This window comes from Ornithorhynchus anatinus, chromosome X1, assembly GCF_004115215.2.
Source record: "Ornithorhynchus anatinus isolate Pmale09 chromosome X1, mOrnAna1.pri.v4, whole genome shotgun sequence".
Taxonomy (NCBI): Eukaryota; Metazoa; Chordata; class Mammalia; order Monotremata; family Ornithorhynchidae; genus Ornithorhynchus; species Ornithorhynchus anatinus.
This window is the reverse complement of record NC_041749.1, coordinates 90,768,146-90,793,386: the sequence shown is the minus strand read 5'-3', so window position 1 is coordinate 90,793,386 and position 25,241 is coordinate 90,768,146. Positions and strand designations below refer to the sequence as shown.

The following is a 25,241-nucleotide window of genomic DNA, read 5'->3' as shown; positions in this document are numbered from 1 at the left end:
TGGAAACTGGAACTTTTTCGTTCACGTTAAATGCGTTTCGCTTATTGTACCCCCGGTAGAGCAAAATGACATATCAAATGCAAGGATTGAGAAGCACTACAGACGGCTCGTGCTTTATTTGGAAGTGAAGGCCTGTGGTTCTATAAGTGTCCATTTCATGCCATCGCTGAACTTTGCCAGTAGAGTTCGATTATATCACGCTGTTCTCTGTCCTCATTTTCTATGTAGTATCACTTATCACAGCAACTTCTATGTCCAGGCCTCTTACATCAATACCAACAGCATTTATTCAGTATCTGCCGGGTGCATTAGCTCAATTCATCCAATCGTATTTATTGAGCGCTTAATGTGTGCTTCAAAAAGTTGAAGGACATGATTTCTGCCTCCAAGCTTCCGATCTAATGAAGGAGACAAAACATACATCGATAATTAAGAATGACAGAATAGACGTAAAAGACAGATGGACACTCGAATACCGAAGCGGTCGGTAGGATGGCAAGTACAGGAAGATGAAGGATTAATCGTGGAGCGGAGAGGAGGGATGCGGTTTGGGGAGCTTGGGCGGGTTTCATTATATAATAATTATATAATATTAAATAATAATACGATGGTATTTGGTAAGCGCTTACTATGTACCAAGCACTGTTCTAAGCAATAGAACAAGATGCAAGGTAATCAGGTTGCCCCCGTGGGGCTCACAGTCTTAATCCCCATTTTCCAAATGAGGTAATTGAGGGACAGAGAAGTTAAGTGACTTGCCCAAGGTCACACAGCAGACAAGTGGCAGAGCCACTATTAGAACCCACGTCGTATGACTCCCAAACCCGTGCTCTTGCCACTAGGCCACGCTGCTTCTTAGAGGTTCTTAGAACTAGAATATGTCGCAGTGACATATTTGGGACAAGCATGGGTGTACCAGAAAATTTTGGATAATCAAGTCATGTGGATATATGAGTTTTTAAATGTTGTACTACTAGGACAACTTTAATGACATTTGGCTGGAGGGATATGGCCGAGTCTGTAAATGTCTGTGTGAATGGAGATTGCAGAGCTATTGGAATTGTCCATATTTCTCTGGAGGTACAGGCAAGATGAAATTCTTTGGGAGAGAGATGGGAAGGACTGTCAGCTCTAAACTGTAAGTTCGTTATGAGGAGGGAATGTGTTTGCTCATTCTGTTGTAGTGTCCTCTCCCAAGTGGTTGGTCCCATGCTATGCACACAGTAAGCCCTCAATTAATTAATTAATTAATTAATTAATTAATTAAATCATACTTATTGAGTGCTTACTGTGTGCAGAGCACTGTACTAAGTGCTTGGAATGTACAATTCGGCAACAAATAGAGACAATCCCTGCCCACAGTGGGCTCATGGTCTAGGAGGGGGGAGGCAAGCATCAAAACAAGTAAACAGGCATCAATAGCATCGATATAAATAAATAGAATTATAGATATGTACACATCATTAATATAAATAAATACAATTGTAAATGTGAACATACATACACAAGCGCTTAATTGATTGATTGACCAGCTAAAATGTAATGTCACCCTGGCAGCCCTCTCCTTTCCGTGTCTTCATTTATATTTGCATCAAGAGAAGTCCTCAGTGACTTGGATTCTTGCATCGTGCTTTGGGAAGAAGGACATTTTCCAAAATATTTACTGTAACTACTGCCCCATCATTCATTCATTCAGTGGTATTTAGCCCTTACTGTGTGCAAAGCACTGTATTAAATGTTGGGAAGACTTGAATAAAGGATAAAGAAGACTAGGTTCCCTGACCCTTAGGGGGCTAACAGGGTACAAGGAGGGCCGGGAGATCGGCGACAGACCCTCAAGGAAGGTTTTAACGCAAACGAATCGCAAGAGAACACTAATCAAAAGAGCCTCTTACAGGCTTCTTGGTGCCCAGGCTGTCCAGAGTCTAGTGTGGCTCAGTGGAAAGAGCCCGGGCTTGGGAGTCAGAGTTCATGGGTTTGAATCCCGGCTCTGCCACTTGTCAGCTGTGTGACTGTGGGCAAGTCACTTAACTTCTCTGTGCCTCAGATACCTCATCTGTAAAATGGGGATTAAGGCTGTGAGCCTCATATGGGACAACCTGATTACCCTGTATCTACCCCAGCGCTTAGAACAGTGCTCTGTACATAGTAAGCGCTTAAATACCAACATTATTAGTAATAACAATAGTTATTATTCTGGTATTTGTTAAGTGCTTACTGTGTGCCAAGCTCTGTTCTGAGCATTGAGGTCAGACACAGGCCATGTTCCTCATGGGGTCACGGTCTATGTAGGAAAGAGAACAGATGAGAAAAGTGAGGCACAGTCATCTGTTTATTGTTGTATCAAACTCTCCTAAGCATTCAGTACAGTGCTCTGCACACAGTAAGTGCTCAATAAATATGATTGAATGAATGAAGTCTTTCCAATATGGTGAGCAGGGAACGTGTCTACCAACTCTGTCATGTTGTTCTCTCCCAAGATCTTAGTACAGTGCTCTGCACACAGTAAGCACTCAATAAATTCCATCGATTGATTGATTATCTTTAAATTATATATTATAAGTTACTTATTCATATTGATGTCTGCCTCTCTAGGCTGTGAGCTCGCTGTGGGCAGGGAACGTGTCTACCAACTCCGTTGTACTCGCCCAAATGGTTAGTACAGTGCTCCGCACACAGCGTTCAATAAATGCGATCGATTAACAGCCCTAGATCTTCCCTTAAATAATCTCTTATTGGATCTCTAAGGCCCTCCTGAAACCACTGCTTCTTTCCGTCTGTACAACTTGATCCCCTTGAGATGATCTAAGTTGGTATTTTAGAAGGACGTGCAGGTGAATAGCACCAAATTTGGATAGTATTTGTTGAGCGCTTATTGTGTACAGAGTACTGTGGTAAACACTGGGAGAGTACGACACAACAGCGACGGTAGGCACAGCCCCTGCCCACAACGAGCTTACAGTCTAGAGGGGGAGACAGACATTAATGGAAATAAATTACAGATCTGTATGGAAGTGCTGTGGGTCTGAGGGAGGGGTGAATAAAGGGAGCAGATCCAAGTGCAAGGGTGACCCAGAAGGGAGTGGGAGAAGAGGAAATGAGGGTCTAGTCAGGGAAGGTGTCTAGGAGGAGATGTGCCTTCAGTAAGGCTTTGAAAGTGGGGAGAGTGATCTTCTGTTGGCTATGAAGAGGGAGAAGCAGCATGATGTAGTAGATAGAGCCCAGGCCTGGGAGTAGGAAGGTCATGGGTTCTAATCCCGCCTCTCCCACTTGTCTGCTCCGTGACCTTCAGCAAGTCGCTTCACTTCTCTGTGCTTCAGTTTCCTCATCTGTAAAATGGGGATGGAGACTGTGAGCCCCACATGGGACAGGGACTGTGTCCACCCCGATTTGCTTGTATCCACCCCGGCACTTAATACGGTGCCAGGCACATAGCGCTTAACAAATGCAATAATAATTATTCTTATTATTAGGGAGGGAGTTCCAGGCCATAGGCAGGACGTGGGTGAGAGGTCAACAGTGAGATGGATGAGATTGAGGTACAGTGAGTAGGTTGGCCTTAGGGGAGTGCTGACTCAGGTCTTCAGGAAAGAGAGGCCAAGTCAAATTACCTGTAGCCTGGCAAATGTTACCAATGTGAGGTCATAGGCTAGAGCCCGGAAAACGCCTTATCACTGTGTAAAATAGAAATCCACTTTAAACCGAGTTGCCCTCACATCGGCAGCCCTGGATTCTTAACGTTTCCCATCACATTATAAACTGCTCGAGGGCAGAGATTGTGTCTTTTCAATTGTACTATCCCAAGAATTCACTTACTACAGCGCTTGGCATGCTGGAGGTGCTCAGTACATACTGTCGATCGATTGAATGGGAACTATGGAGGATTCTGTTCTTACCCCTACTCCACCACCTTTTCCCGTACTCCCCCTTCAATTATTGGCCTGTTGAAGGGGCACCACCATAAAACCCCATGCAAGGCCATTCTTGGTTCAGACTAAATGGTCCATCCAGACCAAGGTCCTGTTTCTGAAAGTAGCACCAACATGCCGAAAGAAACAGTGTAATCATTACTTGTTACAGTGTAATCTTAATCGTTAGAGAAGCAGCGTCGCTCAGTGGAAAGAGCACGGGCTTGGGAGTCAGAGGTCATGGGTTCAAATCCCGGCTCAGCTGCTTGTCAGCTGTGTGACTTTGGGCAAGTCACTTAACTTCTCTGTGCCTCAGTTACCTCATCTGTAAAATGGGGATGAAGACTGTGAGCCCCATGTGGGACAACCTGATCACCTTGTATACTCTCCAGCACTTAAAACAGTGCTTTGCACATAGTAAGCGCTTAACAAATGCCATCATTATTAGGAGAAGCAGCATGGCTCGGTGGAAAGAGCACGGGCTTGGGAGTCAGAGGTCATGGGTTCGAATCCTGACTCTGCCACTTGTCAGCTGTGTGACTGTGGGCAAGTCACTTCACTTCTCTGTGCCTCAGTTACCTCATCTGTAAAATGGGGATGAAGACTATGAGCCTCATGTGGGACAATGTGATTACCCTGTATCTACCCCAGTGCTTAGAACAGTGCTCTGCACATAGTAAGTGCTTAACAAATACCAGTATTATTATTATTATTATTACTCTCCTTGACATTTATTCAAATGTTTAGGGATATACCCTCTAACATATACCATCCTCCTTGTCTCACAAACCCGTAACCTTGGCATTTTCCTTGACTCATCTCTCTCATTCAACCCACACATTTAATCTGTCACCAGATCCTGTCAATTCAACCTTCAGCACTTTGCTAAAATCCACCCTTTCCTCTCCAACTAAACTGCTTCCCCGTTAATCCAAGCACTTATCCTATCATGCCTTAACTACTGCAACAGCCTCCTTGCTAACCTCCCTGTCTCCTATCTCTCCCCATTCTAGTCCATACTTCACTCTGCTGCCGAGATCATTTTTCTACAAACACATTCAGTCCACGATTCCCCACTCCTCAAGAACCTCCAGTGGTTGCCCATCCACCTCCACGTCAAACAGAAACTCCTTACCGTCGGCTTTAAAGCGCTCAATCACCTTGCCCCCTTCTATTTTACCTCCCTGATTTCCTACTACAACCCAGCCCACACACTTTGTTCCTCTTATGCCGACCCACTCAATGTATCTCAGTCTCGTCTGCCTCACATCCAACCTCTCGCCCACGTCCTGCCTCTGGCTTGGAACTTCCTCTTCGTATCTGACAGACGATCACTCTCTCACCTTCTGAGCCTTATTAAAATCACATCTCCTCCAAGAGGCCTTCCCCAACTAAGCACCCTTGTTTCCTTTTCTCCCACTTCCTTCTGGGTTGCCCTTACACTTAGATTTGCATCCTTGAATCACCCCTCTTTCAGGCCCACAGCACTTAGATACATATCTGTAATTTTATTTATTAATATTAATGTTTGTCTCTCCCTCTAAATTGTAAAAGCTCAATGTGGGCAGAGAATGTATCTTATCAATTCTGTCATATTGTACTTTCCTAAGTGCTTACTGCAGTGCTCTGCACAGAGTAAGCGCTCAGTAAATATGATTAACATCCCTAGGTTTTCCCTTAAATAACCCCTTATTGGAACTCTCCTCCATAAATTTACCCAAGCCCCTCTTGAAACCACTGATTCTTTCCTTCTGCACAACTTGATCCCATCGATTAAGATGATCTAAGTTGGTATTTTAGAATAAGATGCAGATGAATAATACCAAATTTGGATAGTATTTATTGAGTGCCTAATGTGTGCAGGGCACTATATCAAGCTCTTGGGCAAGAACAAGAGCGGTAAAAAGTTGAGGGCTTTTTGGATAGGGATCAGGGAGGTGCTGTTATCAATAGAGATGGGTGTAGAAGGGAAGAGGAGAAGTCAGGTTTTATACACATTTAGTCAGAGATGCCGGGGGAGACGTCCTGGAGGAATTTGGAAATGTGAGGTAGATTTGGGAGTCATCTTCAAGCTTGGTGTGGGCAGAGAATATGTCTGCCAACTGTGTTGTATCGTACTTTCCCAAGCGCTCAGTATAGCGCTCAATAGATGAGAAGTAGCATGGCTTAGTGGAAAGAGCATGGGCTTGGGAGTTAGAGGTCATGGGTTCTATCCCGGCTCCACCTCTTATCTGCTATGTGATCTTGAGCAAGTCACTTAACTTCTCCGTGCCTCAATTCCCTCATCTGTAAAATGGGGATTAAGACTGTGAGCCCCAAGTGGGGCAACCTGATTACCTTCTATCTACCCTACCATTTAGAACAGTGCTTGGTACATGCTAAGTGCTTAACAAATACCATCATTATTATTATTATTATTATTATTAATAGATACCATGGATGGTACCATTGACAAAGTGGTAGCTGAAGCCATGGGAGCAAAGAGTGAGAAGAGTAGGGGACCCAAGAACAGAGTGAGACAGCCTCAGTCAGGGGATGAGAGGTGGAAGGGGAGGCAGCCAGTGAAACTGAGGAGTGGTGAGAGGTGCAAGGGGATGCGGGGGGGCGGGGCAGGGAAGCAGGTGATTACTGAGAAGCAGTGTGGCTTAGTGGAAAGAGCACAAGTTTGGGGGGTGGTCAGAGGATGTGGGTTTTAATCCTGGCTCCGCCACTTGTCTGCTGTGTGACCTTGGGTAAGCCACTTCACTTCTCTCTGCCTCGGTTACCTCATCTGCAAAAATGAGGATTAAGACTGCGAGCCCCATGTGGGACAACTTGATTACCTCGTATCTACCCCAGCGCTTAGAACAAAGCAGCGTGGCTCAGTGGAAAGAGCCCAGGCTTGGGAGTCAGAGGTCATGGGTTCAAATCCCAGCTCAGCCACTTGTCAGCTGTGCAACTTTGGGCAAGTCACTTCACTCCTCTGCGCCTCAGTGACCCCATCTGTAAAATAGGGATTAAAGCTGTGAGCCCCAGGTGGGACAACCTGATCACCTTGTATCCTCCCCAGCATTTAGAACAGTGCTTGGCACATAGTAAGCGCTTAACAAATGCCATCATTATTTATTTTATAGTAAGTGCTTAACAAATACCATCATTATTATTATTATTATTGGGTTCGCAACCAAATTCAAATGATTCATTTATTCATTCTTTCCTTCAGTCGTATTTATTGAGTAATTACTACATGCAGAGCACTGTACTAAGCGCTTGGGAGAGTACAATACAACAAAAAACAGACACATTCCCTACCCTTAATGAGTTTACAGTCCAGAGTGAGGGAGACAGACATTAATATAAATAAATCAATTACATAAATTACAGATCTGTACATAAGTGCTACGGGGCTGAGAGAGGGAAGAACAAAGGGAGCCAGTCAGGACAATGCAGAAGGGAGTGGGAGAAGAGGAAAGGGGGGAGGTTTAGTCAGGGAAGGCCTCTTGAAGGAGATGTGCCTTCAAGAAGGCTTCGCAGAAAGGAAGAGAAATTGTCTGGTGGATTTCAGGAGGGAGGGCGTTCCAGGCCAGGGGCAGGATGTGGGCGAGGGGTCGGTGGCAAGATAGATGAGATTGAGGCAGAGTGAGAAGGTTAGCGTTAGAGGAGCAAAGTGTGTGGACTGGGCTGTAGTAGGGGAGTAGCGAGGTGAGGTAGGAGACGTAATGATGTACAGAAAGTGCTCAATAAATAGCGTTGATGGATTGAATGATTGCTTGAGCTGCTGAGGCCTGCGCTGCCTGCCACTGTATAGGTACTGGTGCTTGCTGCTACCTCATTTGCCCCCCACTGTGACCTTCCTGTTCTCTGGGCTAATCCTTGTCCCTCCTCTCCTGCTTTAAAGAGGCAACTACCCGAGCAACTACCAGGTTCCTCCAGCCTCTTTCATCCCGATCCTCCCCCGCTACGGGCTCCATCTCTAATGGCTGAATCATTCGCCTGCTCCTTCACGGCGTTTCAACATCATTCTTCCTTGGGGAGCACCGTCTAATGGGCGGAGCCCAAGTAGCATCAAAATGGGTCACCGCCAACCTTTGCAGGTAACAGAGATCATACCCAAGGGAAGAAGGGGGTAAAACTCACCCTCTTCTCTCCTCCAACAAACTCGGGCTAACACAAGCAATAAGTGAAACGATTGGAGGGAAGTTAAGCAAATGGGGAAGTCCCAAGGGGCTCGAGCAATAGGTTCTAGATGAAGGTTGAGGCGAATGAAAATAATATGCAACAGTTGAGACAATTGAAATGAAGCTATTGAAGCCTCGAGGTTGGAGATATCCAAATTATGCCGTACAGTAGAGACTTGATCCCGCATGTGGCAAGGGAAAGGATTGGATGACCTAACAGGTGTTTTTCAATGTCTAATCCTGCATAGCCCACTTTCCCAGCAGGATCCTCTTTCTCCCATGTATCTTCCACAGTCCGAGGTGCCAACTCCTTGGGGAGATAGAGACTGTTGCCCTCGTGTCTTTCCAGCTATGGGGGCGAAGCCACTGTTTTCACCCCTGCAGGCTTTCGAGGCTAGCTAGCCTTGCTCATCCCAGGTTTCCGTCAACATCAGAGGGTTTTCCTAACAGGGTCGAATCAATCGATCCATCAGTGGTATTTATTGAATGCTTCCGGCATGCAGGGGACTGTTCCAAGCTGTTGGGAGACTGCAAAACAACAGAGTTGATAGACACATTTCCTGCCCACAGTGAGCTTACAGTCTATCAATCAATCATTTGTATTTATTGAGCGCTTCCTATGTGCAGAGCACTGGACTAAGCGCTTGGGAGAGTACCATAGAATTAGCAGATGTGTTCCCTGCCCATAATGAGTTAACAGCCTAGAGGGGAACTGACAGTCTAGAGGCTGAAAAGATCCAAACTGGATCTTTCTACCATTCGTTTGATCGTATTTATTGAGCACTTACTGTGAGTGTGCAGAGCACTGTACTGAGTGAGCACTTGGGAAAGTGAAAGGAAACATGTCTACCAACTCTGTTGTATTGCACTCTCCCAAACGCTTAGTACAGTGCTCTGTACACACAGTAAGTGCTCAATAAATATTATTGGTTGATTGATTGAGAGTACAATACAAGAATGAACAGATATTTCCTGCCCACAACGAGCTGACAGTCTAGAGGGGAGCTGGGAGCTCTTCAAAGCCCGTCTGCCTCCTGCACACTCCCTTCCCCACCCTCACCGCTCTCTTACAAGCCTTCACCCCTTTACACCCTTGTGCTCAAGATGAAAATTTTATATACAGGGCTCCTCTCTGGGGCCATCATTTCTGTTTTTACTGCTGGAGAACGAAGACTTTGCCAGGCTGGGGCACGAGCTATGAAAGCCCTTTACGTTTAGTGCAAACCTGAGGCTTGATTTGAGCAAGGAAATAGAGACATTCAAGTGAGGTCAGCGATGGGGTGGCTCGCCTCCAGGCTCCCTGGAACAAATGCAACTCAAGGAACCTGCTGAGCTAAGTGGAGCCAGCAGCTTGGCTCCGGAATAAATTTAGTCCCAAATTATTCAACAAGATCTGACTGACTAAGGAAAAATAGCAGCTTGATAGAACCACCTGTGTGAGAGAGAACAGGAGAAGCCATAACTGGAGAAAAGTGGATTTTCTAAGTATAGGAGATCTTACGGAAAGGCTTAACACCCACCAGGAAGGGGTTGGGGAATCCTGGAGAGTTGTTCAAGATCGGTATCTCCAAAGAGACTGTCTTCCAGAGGCTAAAAGAAGACAACAGAAAACCCCACCGCACTTTAAGGCCGGTGCTGTGTCCAAATAGCACCAGCTTCGCCAGTCCTCACAGCATAGAGGCCTTCTATTGGTCGCGACCAGACCCTGGGCCGGCCGAGAGAAGGAAAATGAAAACCGGGAGCCCTGGGCGCACACGCGCTGAGAAGGGCCAAATACGGCGCCTGACGTTCCGGCTGGAATGTACAGAGAACTCTGGGAACTCCTATTCACCCCCTTCTCTGGGGGACGGGCCTGGCCATGCTTGGCTGAGTTGCTTGGATTTTGGAGCAAAAACTGTCAAGAAGGCAGGGCTGGGATTTGTCATGGAACAGACACCTCCTGGAATCCAAATCTATAAGGGAGGAGGGGAGGAGGGAGGTTGGGTTGGGGGGGGGGGACACGGACGGACATAAAAATAACCGGGCTTTAAGGGTTTTTAAAAAAAAATTCATTTTCAGTAGTCTAATAGAAGGAGAAGAAAAAAATCCAGGGATATTGCTTAGGCATCCAGGCCCAAACCTACCCTGGTACCATTTTGGCTGCCTGCCCCAATCTGGCACAAGCTAGATGGGGAGTGTTTGGTCATGAACCCAGTTCAGTAGGTGGCTTCAACCCAAAAGGTAGAAAGGAAGGGTGGATTAGTAGAAGTAGTAGAAATTGTATTGATTATCAATCAATCAGTCACTCGATCAATGGCATTTATTGAGCACCGACTGTGTGCAGAGCACCATCCTAAGTGCTGGGAGAGAGTACTCAGATATGGTCCCCATCCCTCATAGGGACTCACGATTCGAGAGGGGTGGAGGGTCGGAGGGGGCTTGACGGGGGAAATGTGATGCTTCTGCGGCTCCTGCTGCTGTGGGGAGGGAGCCATGATTCTGGCCGGCTGTGAGTGGATTTCCTTTTATGGCATGATTTTTCCTGATTGGCGGGACAATCTTGGGGATGACGTTTCATCCCCTTCAGAATCTATAGACCTCAGCAGGATGGCAAACGGTAGAGGTCTCCAGCTGAGGGACAGCTTGATATAGAAGGGTTTTGGCCGAAGGAGGGGATCAAGTTTGAGCCTAACGACTCCAGAACTGTGTGCAATGTCCAATGATGACTGCACTTAAAAAAATTCAAAGACGAGGAAGGATAATGTGGAATCTCTGACCCTGCCGAATTTTACAATGTCAAGTCCATTGGTTATTTATCGATGAAACGTGCTAACTCATTAGAGAATGAAAAACAAAGTGTTACGTAAATATGAACCACGGAGATTCGTAAAAGGAAAACTGTAGTTGAAAACCAAGAGTAATTATCTTATCCTGGCCCTTTCTACCTCTGTCCTGGTAACCAAGGATCTTGGAAGGCAGCCATTCAGTACGATGTCCAAGTTCTACTCCCAAGTATTTGCACCCTGAGTAAATCCTGCATGGTTTTAGATGATTAGGGTTCAGGTAAATCCAACCAAACAAAATTAGGGACTAAGTTCTCGACCCATTTCATTCCTGAAATCCAGGGTGACATTACCCGGGACCAGCAGATATCTCCACATCCAGGCTGGTTCTCGGAGGCCTCAAGCCATGGAAGCACCCGAGGGAGGAAGAAAGAAGCTTTTACTTGGGCCGGTACAAAAATAGTCATAAATTCTCTTCTTGTATCTTTTTTTAAGAGGACTGTGGCGATTCAGGGTAGAGTTACCTCTACCCTGCCACCAATGTGACAGTTGGGGCATAGCCCAGGGATTCTTTGGCTACCTCCCTCATCGACTCTCATGCTTGTCGCCCCCACCAACTATTCCAGACCTTTTAACTCCCTCCTGAAACTCCTAGGGCTCCACCCTCCCTCCACCCTCGCTCCTGACGACCTTGCTAACTACGTTGTTGACAAAACCAAAGCCATCCCGAGTGAGCTTCCCCAAATCTCTCCCTCGCTTCCCCAATTCTCTTACAACCCAACCACCGTTAACCCGTCCTTTTCAGCTGTCTTACTTTCCAAGCGCTCAGTACAGTGCTCTGCGCACAGTAAACGCTCAATAAATACGATTGAATGAAGGAAGAGTAGCCCTCCCTCCTGCTTTTGACACGAACAGCAGATTCTGAGGGCACCTGGCAATCCGACTGAGGGAAGTGTAGCAATGGCTGCCATCCCGATGTCTCCCACCCTTCGGCTAGGAAAAAATAGGGCAAAAATTTGGAATGCCAAATGATCATTTCTTCCAAGGAGTTCTTCTTTGGAGAAGCAGCGTGGCTTAGTGGATAGAGCATGGGCTTGGGAGTCAGAATGGACCTGAGACTTGTCTGCTGTGTGGCCTTGGGCGAGTCACTTTACTTCGCTGTGCCTTGGTTCTCTTATCTGGTAAAATGGGGATTAAGACTGTGAGCCCCATCTGGAACAGGGACTATGTCCAACCTGATTTGCTTGTATCTATGCCAGTGCTTAGTACGGTGCCTGGCACATAGTAGGCACTTAACAAATACCATTACTATTACTAATGATAATAATACAAGTACCTTCGATCCTAACCACAGTCCTGTTGGGTGGATATAAGCGCCCAGATATCGGCAGTACCACCTATGAAAATTTCTTCAGATGCTTAGGGCAGATACATGTGTGTGCAGGACCTAAAAATGTGCTAGCAGTCACCTAGGGGACAGGACAATCAATCAGTGATTTTTTTGAGTTTTTTACTGGTTACAAAGTACTAAACTAAGTGCTTCTTTTGCCCCGTGCCCCAAGGCCAGCACCATTATGAAATCAAAGAACCCTTACCTAAAGAAAGCCACTTTTCCATTCTTCTGTCAGTGAGGAGAGCAAAACCTGGTGGCTGGTACTATTTTTCAGAGACTTGGACACCTGGGCCCTTACTTTCCTAGGGTCCAGGTAATTCTGTTTTGGATTAAGTTCTTCCTTCTTGCCAAGCAGTGTACTCAGCACTGGGATAGACAGGAAATAATCAGATCAGACGGTGTTCCTGTCCTACATGGAGTTCTAAGAGCAGGACTTTTATCCCCATTTTAATAATAATAATGATATTACATATTATATAATGATATATTATTATATCATCATTATTATGGTACTTGTTAAGTACTATCTATGTGCCAGACACTGTTCTAAGCGCTGGGGTAGGTACAAGTTAATCAGGTTGGACGCAGTCCCTGTCCCACATGGGGCTCATACTCTTAATCCCCATTTTCCAGATGAGGTAATTGAGGCCTGGAGAAGTGACTTGCCCAAGGTCACACAGCAGACACGTGACAGAGCCAAGATTATAACTCAGATCCCTCTGACTCCCAGGCCTGTGCTCTGTCCACTAAGCCATGCTGCTTCTCAGTGGAAAGAGCCTAGACCTGGGAGTCGGAGGAGCTGGGCTCTATCTAATACCAGCTCTGCCATTTGCCTCGTGGGTGACCTTGAGCAAGTCGCTTCACTTCTCTGGGCCTCAGATTTCGCATCTGCAAGCTGGGGATTCAGTAACTGTTAGATTGTGGCTCAGAGACTGTGTCTGACCTGCTTAACTCCCCCAGCACTTAGTACAGTGCTTGCACATAGGGAGCATTTAACCAGTACCACAATCATTGGTATTATTTCACAAATTAGGAAACTGAGGCCCAGGGAGGTTAAGTAAAAACCAAGGTCATCTAGAAGGTCAGTGGCAGAACTGGGATTAGAACTTGGATCTCAGAAGACCCCCCCCCCCCCGAGTATCATGTGTTTTTTTCCACTAGGTCAAGCTGCACAGGGCTCTAAATTTCCTCATGTAATAATAATAATAATAATAATAATAATAATAATTGTGGTATTTGTTAAGGTGAAATGCCCTATTTAGGTCCTGCAGCTGGATCAGTGATGATGATGATTACTGTGGAGTTTGTTAATCGTTTACTATGTGCCAAACACTTTTCTAAGTGCTGAGGTGGATATAAGCAAATCGGGTTGGACACAATCCATCCCCCATGGGACTCACAGTCTTAATCCCCATTTTACAGATGAGGTAACTGAGGCAGAGAGAAGTGAAGTGACTTGCCCAAGGCCACAAAGCAGACAAGTGGCAGGGATTAGAACCCATGACCTTCTGACTCCCAGGCCTGTGCTCTAGCCTTTAGACCATGCTGCATCTCCTGTTCTCATGTCATACAGAACAGGTTGGGGGTGGCATGGAGAAAACTAAAAAGCCTCATAAGCACATGCCCACCAGTGCCATAGGGAAAAACCATGTGAACTTGCCCTCCACCTCTTCTTCCATGAGCCTTCCCTCAGTGTCCAGGAGGGTACACGCAGCAGGGCTGGGTCTGGTACATGCTTTTTTAGTGCTGCCTCGGGAGTCTAATCTGCTCCAACACACAGTTTTTCCAGGCCCAAATGTAGAATTGCCTGTCACCAGTGGTGACAGGACTGGACAACTCTAAATTTCAAATCCTGGTGCAAAGCTTTTTTTAAAAAAATTTTAATGTATTTATGTAGTGAGCCCACAACAAACTGCCTTTTTAGTTACTGATCCCACGAACAACAGCAAGGAAGAGAGTGGCGAAGACACTGATGGGCTCTGAGACAGGTGATTGCTGGCCTGAGGGGGGGGTTGGAGCATGGAGGGAGGCGTGGCCTTCTCTCCCTGCTCACCTGGTGACAGGCCTGGACCATTCAATGACTGCCACAGCTGTGATGCCTAAGGCAGATAAAAGGTGGTCATTTTGAAGTGTGAGGAGGCAGACAAAGGGTTTGGAGAGAAGTAGAGGGAAGCTTCTGGAGCAGAAGCACTACAGAGAAGGATGTAGGAAAGCAGCACTTGAAGGTAGCAGTACTTAGAAGTAGAAAGAAGAAGCATCAGCAGAATGAGCTTCTTTGACCAGCAGACTGGTATTGGGCCCCTGGTGGAGTGAGTGAGAATGTGTATGTGTCACTCCCTTGCATGTTGGTAAAAACTTTCCACAGTAACCTTGGTAATTGGAGGTGTAATTTGACTTTACTACGGGTCACCGGGGCTTCCCCGGTCCAGGAAGGTCCCGGTTGGTATGAACTGGGGGCTCGTGACTATTTAATTTACCCATGTATAATGTTTTTAGAAATGTTGGAAATGTCCACTCTTTCCTCAACATGACATGATGACCTCAGCTCACAATGAAGATATTTAAGTCAAAAGACCTGTATGTTGAGCCAATAATGTTGTCAGTTACAGGAGAGATGTGGGAAATAATTTACACCATGACCTGCTGATCTAATCCATATGGATGGTAGGAACGATATTGCTAATACTGCAAGTCAATATGTTTTAATCATCTCCCTCAGTTTCAGTAGATCATAACCAGCTTTTCTGGGCTGTACCTGACTCAAGTGATAAGCAAGGTAAGCTACTCAGTATAAGGGTGCCACATGGTGGTGGGGTGGAGGCGGTGGAGGACCTACCCCTACAGCTCCTCTCAAAGATGGTAGTGTCGCTGCTCTTCTCAAAGAGGGCGACTACAGGGTTGTTCTCAAAGATGGCCACCACTTTGTGAGCTCCATAAGATGGACCGTTTAGGGAGCCCCATGCGATAGCCTCCATTTCATTAGCTCCATAAGATGCTCTCTGCCTCAGGACAGGTGTAAGATGGCCACCATTTCAAGGGCTCATCAGACTAGCTGCTGCTTTGGGACCTCCCCAGGATGACCGCCTCTCTGGGACCAAAGTTATAGCAGGGCATAAGTCAAGGTCTCAGAACTTAACTACCTGGGGTGTTCAGTCTTGAGGGGGCAGTCATCAGAGCATTGGGAGCAGGATGGCTGATCTTCCCTCCCAAACACTATCAGACTCCCAGCATCCCTTTCCTCTCCAGGCTGCCAGGGTGAGACGGCAGTAACGTGAGGCCTTCTCAACTCTTATAATTTTGGGAAGCCTGTGGCTGTGTCAGGGACTACTGTGATTGTTGGCCTCTGAGTGGCAAGGAGCCTGAAACTCAGCTCCTCTAGCCCCAGTATGTCAATGCTCTTGTTGTTTTTATAGCTAGCCTTGTTTTATGTTGCTTTTGTGTTTCTACTGTTTCCTCTTTCCTTATGAGTTGTTCACTTACCTCATCTTCTTCCCATTATTCTTAGATTGTGAGCCCCTTGGGGTGGCCAGGAACTGTGTCTAATTCTCATCTGTTAATTTTCCCCAGCGTTTGGTACAGTGTCTGGCAGACAGTAGGAGCATCCCAAATGAATGGTGGTGGCAGCCCTGGGGATGACGGCAGCAAAGGGGATAGCGTAGCAGGGAGGGTAAGTCACCTATTCCCTTTCCCCCTGATTCCCTTGAGGGGAGGGATTGTGTCTACCAACTGTATTGTACTCTCCCAAGCGCTTAGTACAGTGCTCTGCACATAGTAAGCACCCCAAAAATACCACTGATGGATTGATCCTCTTCCGGTTTCCCCTTCCTCTCTCCTCCTTCCCCAGTCTCCTCCATCTATCCCTCCCCTCTTTTCTCCCTTCCCTTCTTTCCCTTGGTCCCTTTTTTTCTTCCCACTTTCCATTTTTCCTTTCCTCTACCCCAAAGCCTGGCCCCAAATTTCTCCCCTGCTCAAAATGCAAAGGTGGTACTCCTGCCTGGATTTAAATATTTTGTGCTATTGTTTTTGAACATAGTTTCTACCCAGTGAGCTGTATATCACTGGAGTGGATAGGGTAGGGGATGATTTTAAAATCAGAAATGCAATACAACTCTAGTGATCCCTGATTTTAGTCATTAGTGAAGCACTTTAATGGACCTCTTCTCCACTCATGTTGGTAAAATGGCACCTGGAAGAGAAGAGAGTTTAGAGACTGTGGGCGAATCACTTAACTTCTCTGTGCCTCAGTTCCCTCATCTGTAAAATGGGGATTAAGACTGTGAGCCCCACGTGGGACAACCTGATTCCCCTGTGTTTACCCCAGCGCTTAGAACAGTGCTCTGCACATAGTAAGCGCTTAACAAATACCAACATTATTATTATTATTAGATACGATTTTTCTTTAAGTAGCTGGGAAAGGGTGCTGCAAAACTGAGGATTCCAGGAAAATCTACTATGGACTTCTGACAAAGCCAACTATAAAATCATCATTTATCTCATTAAAATGTAATACCCAAGTCCATCTCGATATTGTATTCAAACCAAATGCACTGGGACTGAAATCTTATAGCTTAGAGTACAGTCATTAAGGACAATATCTCCCTTCCCTCACTATCCTGACTCTTCTCATATTGTTCTTGGGAAGTTAAGATTCAAAACATCGGCCAAAGCTGGGTGAGGAAAGAGAACGTAGGCGTGGAAGGATACGATGCAGTCCTCTCCAGAATGCTGTTTGATTTTTTTTTCTTTGGGGATTGGATGTTTTTTCAGTGCCCCCAGCCCCAGTCAGTGAACAGCATTCCTACTCAGTGGAGCTGACTCTGCATTTTGAGCAGTAGGGGTAGAAATGGGGGCAGGCTTCAAATCAGTCCATTGGTGTTATTTATTGAGCACTCACTGCTTGCAGAGCACTGGACTGAGCACTTGGGAGAGTGCAATACGATAGAGTAGGTAGACACGATCAAACGGACAGTAGGTCAGAAAGTCACCCGTCTGGGAGCCTTTTCAGCTCTGATTGGAACCTCTCAGGTCATCGTATTGACTGAGCACTTAGTGAACGCAGGGCGCCGTACTGAGCGCTTGGGAGAGTACGATATAGCAGAATCTCAGGCCTTGTCAGCTCCCTGGGACGAGCAAGTCTGGGAGCTCAGAACACTGTGGGGGCCAGTGCCCCTAACGCCCCCATGGTCCTGCTGGGTCAAGGCAAAAGAGCATTTAACCTTTCAGCAGGTGAGAACCCATTTTCAAATATCATACACCAGTCCGCCAGGGTCACTGACTAAATTTAGCAGGTGCGAAGCTGTCAGCAGCTACCATCTTTACTGGAAAGTGGAATCGTCTGTGACACAGAAACAATGAACAGAGAAAGAAAGGGTGGGGAACTGCTGTCGATTCAAATAAACTGGCCAGTAGAAATACGGTACTGTTTAGCAGAGAAAGGAAATGTTGAAAGATGAATGTTTAAATCCAGACATGTACTAAAGATGATTGTGCTGAAGGTTGTCTCCAGAGACAGTCATTTTTAAACATTTCCTCATGGAGAATATTCCTCCATGAATTTGGCCAGCTTTGTGGGAAGAATTTCACTCTTTGCACAAGCTTAAAAAGGGAAGCAAAAAAGCTCTATCTGCAAGGAGCCAGGAATTTTTCTGAAAGAGGATTTCAAGAGAAAATTATTATATACAGCTATGTCAAAGACTTGTTTACATTGGCCAGGGCTAGAATATAGGAACATACACAGAGAAGTTGGGTTGGCTCTATTATTCTAGTGAATTGAGACTTTTGGGGAGAGCTACTATTCTTTGCCTGAATTCTATCTCCCTCTGTTTTAGCTATGGAGATTTCCTTCAGGGGAGCTGAGGTTGTCTACGGAGCCACCAGAGTCTATAGAAGAGGGAAAAGCCTCAGGCAAGCAGCTCTTTCACCACGTGTGCCTCTTCTCTCCTCCCTCTCTCCTCCTCCCTCTCTCCTCCTCTCTCTCCTCCTCTCTCTCCTCCTCCCTCTCTCCTCCTCCCTCTCTCCTCCTCCCTCCCTCCCCCTTACACCTTCCAGAGATAGTAGAGCCAGCAATTTTTGATGGAGATCTGGTCCCTTCAGTGCCTCACTCAGGTTTTCAATCTATTCCACTTTCAGCACTCTGCAGGAGGCCCTGGAAAACCCTTGCACAAGACCAATCTGGGAACGGGAAGACCAAAAGGATGGCCTAGGGGACACCACCTGTAGCTCAGCTTTAAGCAAAAGTTAAAATGGGTAGTTGCCACGGGCTCCCCCAAGAGCAGGGGCTCATGCCACCCAGCAGCAGCGAGCCCACCCTGCTCTCTTCCCATCAAGGGCTCTGCTTGTCCAGGTCAGTCGGTCATATTTATTGAGCGCTTACTGTGTGCAGAGCACTCTATTAAGCACCTGGGGAGTACAATAACACCATAGCAGACACATCCCCTGCCCACAATGAGTTTACAGTCTAGAGAGGGAGACGGACATTAATATAAATCAAGAAATTACAGATATGTTCATAAGTGCTGTGGGGCTGGGAGCAGGGGATGAATGAAGGGAGCAAGTCAGGGTGATGCAGAAGGGAGTGGGAGTGCCAGAAATGCTGGACAGGGAAATCTGTGCCCAGAGCTGCTGCTAATAATAATAATAATTATTATTATTAATAATGGTACTTGTTAACCGCTTACTATGTGCCAAGCACTGTTCTAAGCACTGGGGTAGGTACGAAGTAATCAGGTTATCCCACATGGGCTCGCAGTCTTAATCCCCATTTTACAGATGAGGTAACTGAGGCCCAGAGAAGAAGTGACTTGCCCAAGGTCACACAGCAGACAAGTGGTGGAGCCAGGTTTAGAACCCATAACCTTCTGACTCCCAAGCCCTGGCTCTATCCACTACGCCAAGTTGCCTCTGGAACATGACGATAAGATCCAGGATTTCCTGCCTGTTTGCACTGTCCAATTTTGTCATGAACACAAGTGCTGCAGACCACAAACATAATTTTCATTCAATGCAGAGCTTTTAGTGATAGCAGCACCAGGTCCTCTGGAGACGGGGGCGGAAACTCTGATGCACTTTGCAGGCCTTTTCTCCACATTTCTTATCTTATGGCTTCCATTCCTGCCTCTAGCCCCCCGATTCTCTGGGAGTAGCTGTTCTTATTTATGTCAATCTAGAAAGTCTGTACAACCAGCAGTTGTCCAGGTAACCCAAATCTATGGGGAGACTGTTGCTTAATAATGTGATGTTGTACACAGTGGCTTTTCTCAGTATAACTGAAGTAACAGTTCAGAACCTGAAGCTGGGTGGTTTTAGTTGCAGAGAAAGACCATGGAAGTTTTGGGTTTTGTTTTTTTTTAAATGGTATTGGTTAAGTGCTTACTATGTGCCAGGCACTATTCTAAGCACTGGGATAGATGCAAGTGAATGAGGTTGGACACAGTCCCTGTCCCACATGGGACTCACAATCTTAATCCCCATTTTACAGATGAGAACTGCTTCTCTAAGTGTCCTAAAGGATTGGATGAAGAAAAAAGGAAACATAGGAGTAACAATCTGGCTTTCTCTAATCATTCATTAGTTTCTCCACACAATCCCCTGGGGAGTAGGTATTACTGCCCTCATCTTTCAGATGAGGAAACTGAGAAGCAACATGGCCTAATGGATAGGGCACAGGCCTGGGAGTCAGAAGGACCTAGGGCTCTAGTCCCGGCCCCGCCACTTGTCTGCCATGTAATCTTGGGCAGGTAACTTCACTTCTCTGTGCCTCGGTTACCTCATCTGGAAACTAGGGATTAAGACTTGGAGCCCCATGTGGTACATGGACTGTGTCCCACCTGATTATCTTGAATCTACCCCAGTGCTTAGAACAGTGTCTGGCACATAGTAAGCACTTAAAGAATACCATAAAACTCCACCCCCACAGAAATGACCTGTCAAGCCTCTGAACCCAGGATCAAACAAATAACCTCGGCTCTCATTCCCATACCTAAGCAACTCCGCCACGTGCTCGTAAAGAGAGCTACAAATAGAAGTCACATTTCCATATATTGACAGTTATAGCATTGCTGGAGTGTGGGAATGTTTTGAGGCCATGAGGTGGCTGGCTATACACGAAACCTTACTCATCTGTGTAAAGCAAATCATGTTACTCTCCCTATGATTTTTTTTTTCATTACCAATTACCAAAGTCTGCAAGAGTCACTGGGCCTCAAAGCGTCATACTTGGCTGATTTTTCAAACAGCACTTTCAGGCTTCCCTTGATTTGGGCCTGTTTTCTTATCTTTGCAATCACTCGAGTCAAAATTAGAAAACGATTAGATCATTTTAGGGGAACTTGTGGAGGGAGAAGTGAAGAGGGTGCTTTGGGACTTAATGCCACTCTGACAGAAACCCCAAAGGAGCCTACTAGCCGATCAATCGATGATGATGGTATTTGTTAAGCACTTACTATGTGCCAAGCACTGTTCTAAGCGCTGGGGTAGATACAAGGTAATCAGGTTGCCCATGTGGGCTCACAGTATTAATCCACATTTTACTGATGCGGTAACTGAGGCACAGAGAAGTTAAGTGACTTGCCCAAAGTCACATAGCTAACAAGTGGTGGAGTCGGGATTAGAACCCACAACCTCTGACTCCCAAGCCTGGGCTCTTTCCACTAAGCCACGCTGCTTCTCTATCTATTGAACACTTACTATGTGCAGAATGTTGTACTAAACATTTGGGAGAGTACAATATTACAGAATTGGTAGATACATCCCCTGCCCACAACAAGCCTACAGTCTAGAGGATGGTAGGAAATTAAAAGTAGGCCAGGAACGCCACTCTATGGATGTTAGTCCTCTTTGTGACTGAAGGTCATGTGCATGTTTACTCAGTCCCACTTTCTCTGAAGGAGGTGGGAGTCAAAGATCTGTGGAAAGAGACATGCTCCACAAATTCCTTTACTAGCTACTGTTCCTCATTTCGTTTTTCTCCTGCCTTCCTTTGTTAGTTTCCCTTCCAGACAAAGCCAACCCAATAAGGGTGAGAGAACTGGAGCTGAGGATTCCCTGATCCCCATTCCTTTTCTTTCTCTTAAACACTGTCAGTAATAAAGTTATCCCTTTTGGACCCTTTTCTTTTGTTAAACATTTTTAGGACCTTCAATTTTGTTTTTGATTATATAAAACTTTTTCCTGAAAACCCCTAGTAGGCAGGAGACATATCTACCAACTCTGTTGCACTGTGTTCTCTTCCAAGAGCTTAGTACAGTGCTCTGCACCCCATCAGTGCTCAATAACTACCACTGATTAATTTATGTAATAATAATGGCTGAAAAATCGGCAAAAAAATGGTATCTGGGGTGGTATAGAGGATGGTATAAAAATCCCCTTTCCCCACACCCAGTCTGCTTCTGGGTGGAATTCTCCATGAAAGATTCCAATGATCAGTTCGGCAGTGTCCAAACCGGATGAGGGCCCAGCAGGGTCTGCTGCTAGGAGGGCACACAGAAATATTCTGTTTCGTGGCCACAGGCTGCATCCAGACCTTAACCATCTGTCTCGCTAGGTGGGCTGTTGGCTTTGGGGAAGGGAGTGTGGGGGGCTCAGTGCATATCATCCCCACTAATGACAAACAATTCAAGTGCAAGTCCTACTGACAGTGAGTGGGATGCCTCAAGTCTGCCGGTAAAAAAAAAATCCTAGGTGAGGAGGCAGGCCAGGATATTAGTCCTTTGGTTGATGAAGAGGCAACAGAGTCACTTGGCCAGCACCCTGCGTGGCTGAGGAGTCCTTTTTAGGAGGGCACTGCCCACCTGCCTCACTCAAACAGACATACTTGTGCTCTTAGGTGAACTTCACCACCATTGGTGTCTTTGAATACACAGGACAGCTAGCTATATGCTCATGGTGGGGAAGACTCCGAGGAACTTTTCTGATTAAGGGGTAATGATCACAATACTTGTGATATTTGTTAAATACTTTACACCAAGTACTGTACTAAGCGCTGGGGTAATCAATTCATCAATCGTATTGAACGAGCGCTCAAAAATACCATTGATTGAGAACTGTGTGCAGAGCACTGTACTAAGCTAAGTGGGGAGAGGACAATACAACAGAGTCGGTAGACACACACCCCTTGCCCATAGCAAGCTCCCAGCCTAGAAGGGAAGACAGATAATATAAATGAATAAATTCTGGATACGTACATAAGTGCTCTAGGGCCAAGGGAGGGGTGAATAAAGGGAGCAAATCAGGGTGACACAAAAGGGAGTGGGGAAAGAGGAAATGAGAGTTTAGTCAGGGAAGGCCTCTTGGACGAGATGTGCCTTCAATAAGGTTTTGAAGCTGGGGAGGGTAATTGTCTTTCGGATACGGAGAGGGAGGACATTCCAGTCAGGACATGGGCAAGAGGTCGGCAGCGAGATAAATGAGATCGAGGTTCAGTAGGTAGGTTGGCATTAGAGGAGCAAGATGTGTGGGCTGGGTTGTAGTAGGAGAGCAGCAAGGTGAGGTAGGAGAGGGCCAGGTGATTGAGTGCTTTAAAGTTGATGGTAAGGAGTTTCTGTTTGATGTGGAGGTAGATGGGTAACCACTGGAGGTTCTCGAGGAGTGGGGAAACATGGACTGGGTGTTTTTGTAGAAAAATGATCTGGGCAGCAGAGTGAAGTATGGACTGGAGTGGGGAGAGACAAGAGGCAGGGAAGTCAGCAAGGAGACTAATACAGTAATCAAGGGGGGCTAGGTTAAATGCAGATTATCAAATCCCACCTCTCCTCAATTTCACAATCCAGATAGTTTGCTCCTATCACCCGAAGCATTCCATTTTCCTAGTACATTTTTTCAATATTTGATTAATACAAAATCTAGGTGAAAATCAGAAAAAACATATGACACCTTTAGAAAAACCTGGGAATTTTCAGTAAATATCCTCTTCAACTATAAGCCAGGGTTTGGTTTGTTTGGTTTCTTTTTTTTGGCACTTGTTAAGCAATTACTATGTGCCAGGCACTCTACTAAGCACTGAGGTGGATACACAGTAATCAGGTCCCATGTGGGACTCACAGTCTCAAGAGGAGGGAGAACAGGTATTGACTCCCCATTTTACAGATGAAGAAGCGGAATTAGAACCCAGGCCTGCTGACTCCCAGGCCAATGCTCTTTCCATTAGGCCACACTGCTTCTCTGTGGTCTTGATGTTGGAATGTGGGTGGTTATTGCAGGGGGAAGGAGAAGGGTAAAAGGAACCAGGGGCAGGATGGCAGGTGGGCAAGGGAGAATGAACACTGTTAGGTGTGAGGCTTTGACAGGACGAGAAGCAGCAGGGCCTAGTAGTAAAATCCTGGCTCCGCCACTTGTCTGCTGAATGAATTTGGGAAAGTCACTTAACTTCTCTGTATCTCAGTTACCTCATCTATAAAATGGGGATAAAGACTGTGAGCCCTATGTAGGATAGGGACTGTGTCCAACCTTATTAGCTTGTGTCTACCCCAGCGCTTGCTTAGTACAGTGCCTGGCACATAATAAGTACTTAACAAATACCTTTTTTTTTTTCAAAAAAAAAAAAAAAAAAAGGACCTTAAACTCTAGAAAAGCAGAGCCATGGGATTCACCTCCACTCTCTAGGAGTTCTAGGGTGCCACCTTGTAGCACTTTTCCCCTCTATTGCTTTAGGCTACCGCAGGCCCAGGTAAGAATTCTATCACTGCTACTTATATGCAGAGATAATATTCACCAAAAGGATGGCAGGAGGAGAATACAGCTGAAAAATTGAGAGAGAAGAAAAACAAATTCAATAGAGGTCAGTGTTCCTATAGGTTTGAGGAGAGAATGATGAAAGGAAAATATGACAAGTCCAGGTCAACATTCATCTCGTGGCAATACATTTTCCAGCTCTGAAAGTTAACTTTTTAATCTTTAATAAAAGGAAAATAGCTGTTTTTCTCTCTGGTGGAAATCAATAATTGCATCTAAGTGGATGCTAAATCCTCAAAGAGCTTTAAAGTACTATTGTACAAAGAGCAGTCTCAATTGCATTACTGAAATGCAGTAAGGGGAAGGATCACTTTTGGAGAAAGATGAATTTGTTGTGGCGATGGTTTTCAACAGCCAATGAGAAATGTCTCACCTTTTAATAGCACCCATTGAGCTATTCCATGTGCAGTAACACATGTCATTTCTAAGTCTTTTTTAGTTGAACTATATAAATACCTGGGGCCACTTCTGCCAGATATTTTAAACAAATGAGAAACCAGTCTTAACTAAACAGAAAGCTGCACTGAAATAAGGAAGTTTAATCAAAGAGGAATTATGGGAACATCAGTTAATGCCGCTGAAAGAGAAGCGGTTCACTTGCTTAAGAAAATGGAATGTGATAGTTCGATAACTAACATTTTGCATTCAGGTAGAGGAATCTATCTGGAATGATATTACAGTGATTCCTTAACTAAAAGTCATATCAATTTCAAAGGATTTCTGTAAAATTGAATTGTACCATCCTGATACTGAAAACTGCCTTAAAGTTTTTAATCAAGTTTATATATATATATATATATATATATATATATATATATATATATATATGATGTAAAGTGAAAATGATCAAATTTTCTTCTAAGAATCTGATCAGGTCAGCTGTCTAGGGACTGATAAGTTTGAAAAAAACTGAAGGAATGTATCTGTCAGACCCAGGGAAATCCTAGTCACTACCAAAGATTTTCATTGGCAGAGTGAAATGCTGTTACATAATTTTGTTACCTAGGTGGCCCGTGGACCAGGTGATGCAACTTTTGACCAGGAAGTACTAGGAACCACGCTCGATCTCTAATAACCTTCCGATCTCCAATCTCACCAATTCTGTAGTTTCACTCTCCAACCGCAACCTCCTGACCTCTGTTCTCTCCCACACACCCGTTCCCCTCAAATCTGTCCTGTTTCCCCATAAAGACCACCGATCTTTTGACCCCCAACAATTTTCCAAAGCCATCTTTGTCCTATTTGGTCTCCTTACTCAACCTACTTTCTCATGACACACAAATCCAGCCCCCAA

General features: G+C 45.5%; 1 long non-coding RNA gene across 1 annotated transcript in view; it reads right to left on the bottom strand.

Annotated features, from left to right (window-relative positions):
• Positions 1 to 86: 86 nt before the first annotated feature.
• The window catches only part of LOC114806354, a 41,796-nt gene continuing 16,641 nt past the window's right edge, over positions 87 to 25,241 (bottom strand). Inside the window, exon 3 of the long non-coding RNA XR_003754381.2 lies at positions 87 to 398. This is a non-coding gene — a long non-coding RNA (uncharacterized LOC114806354). The remainder of the gene's footprint in view (positions 399 to 25,241) is intronic.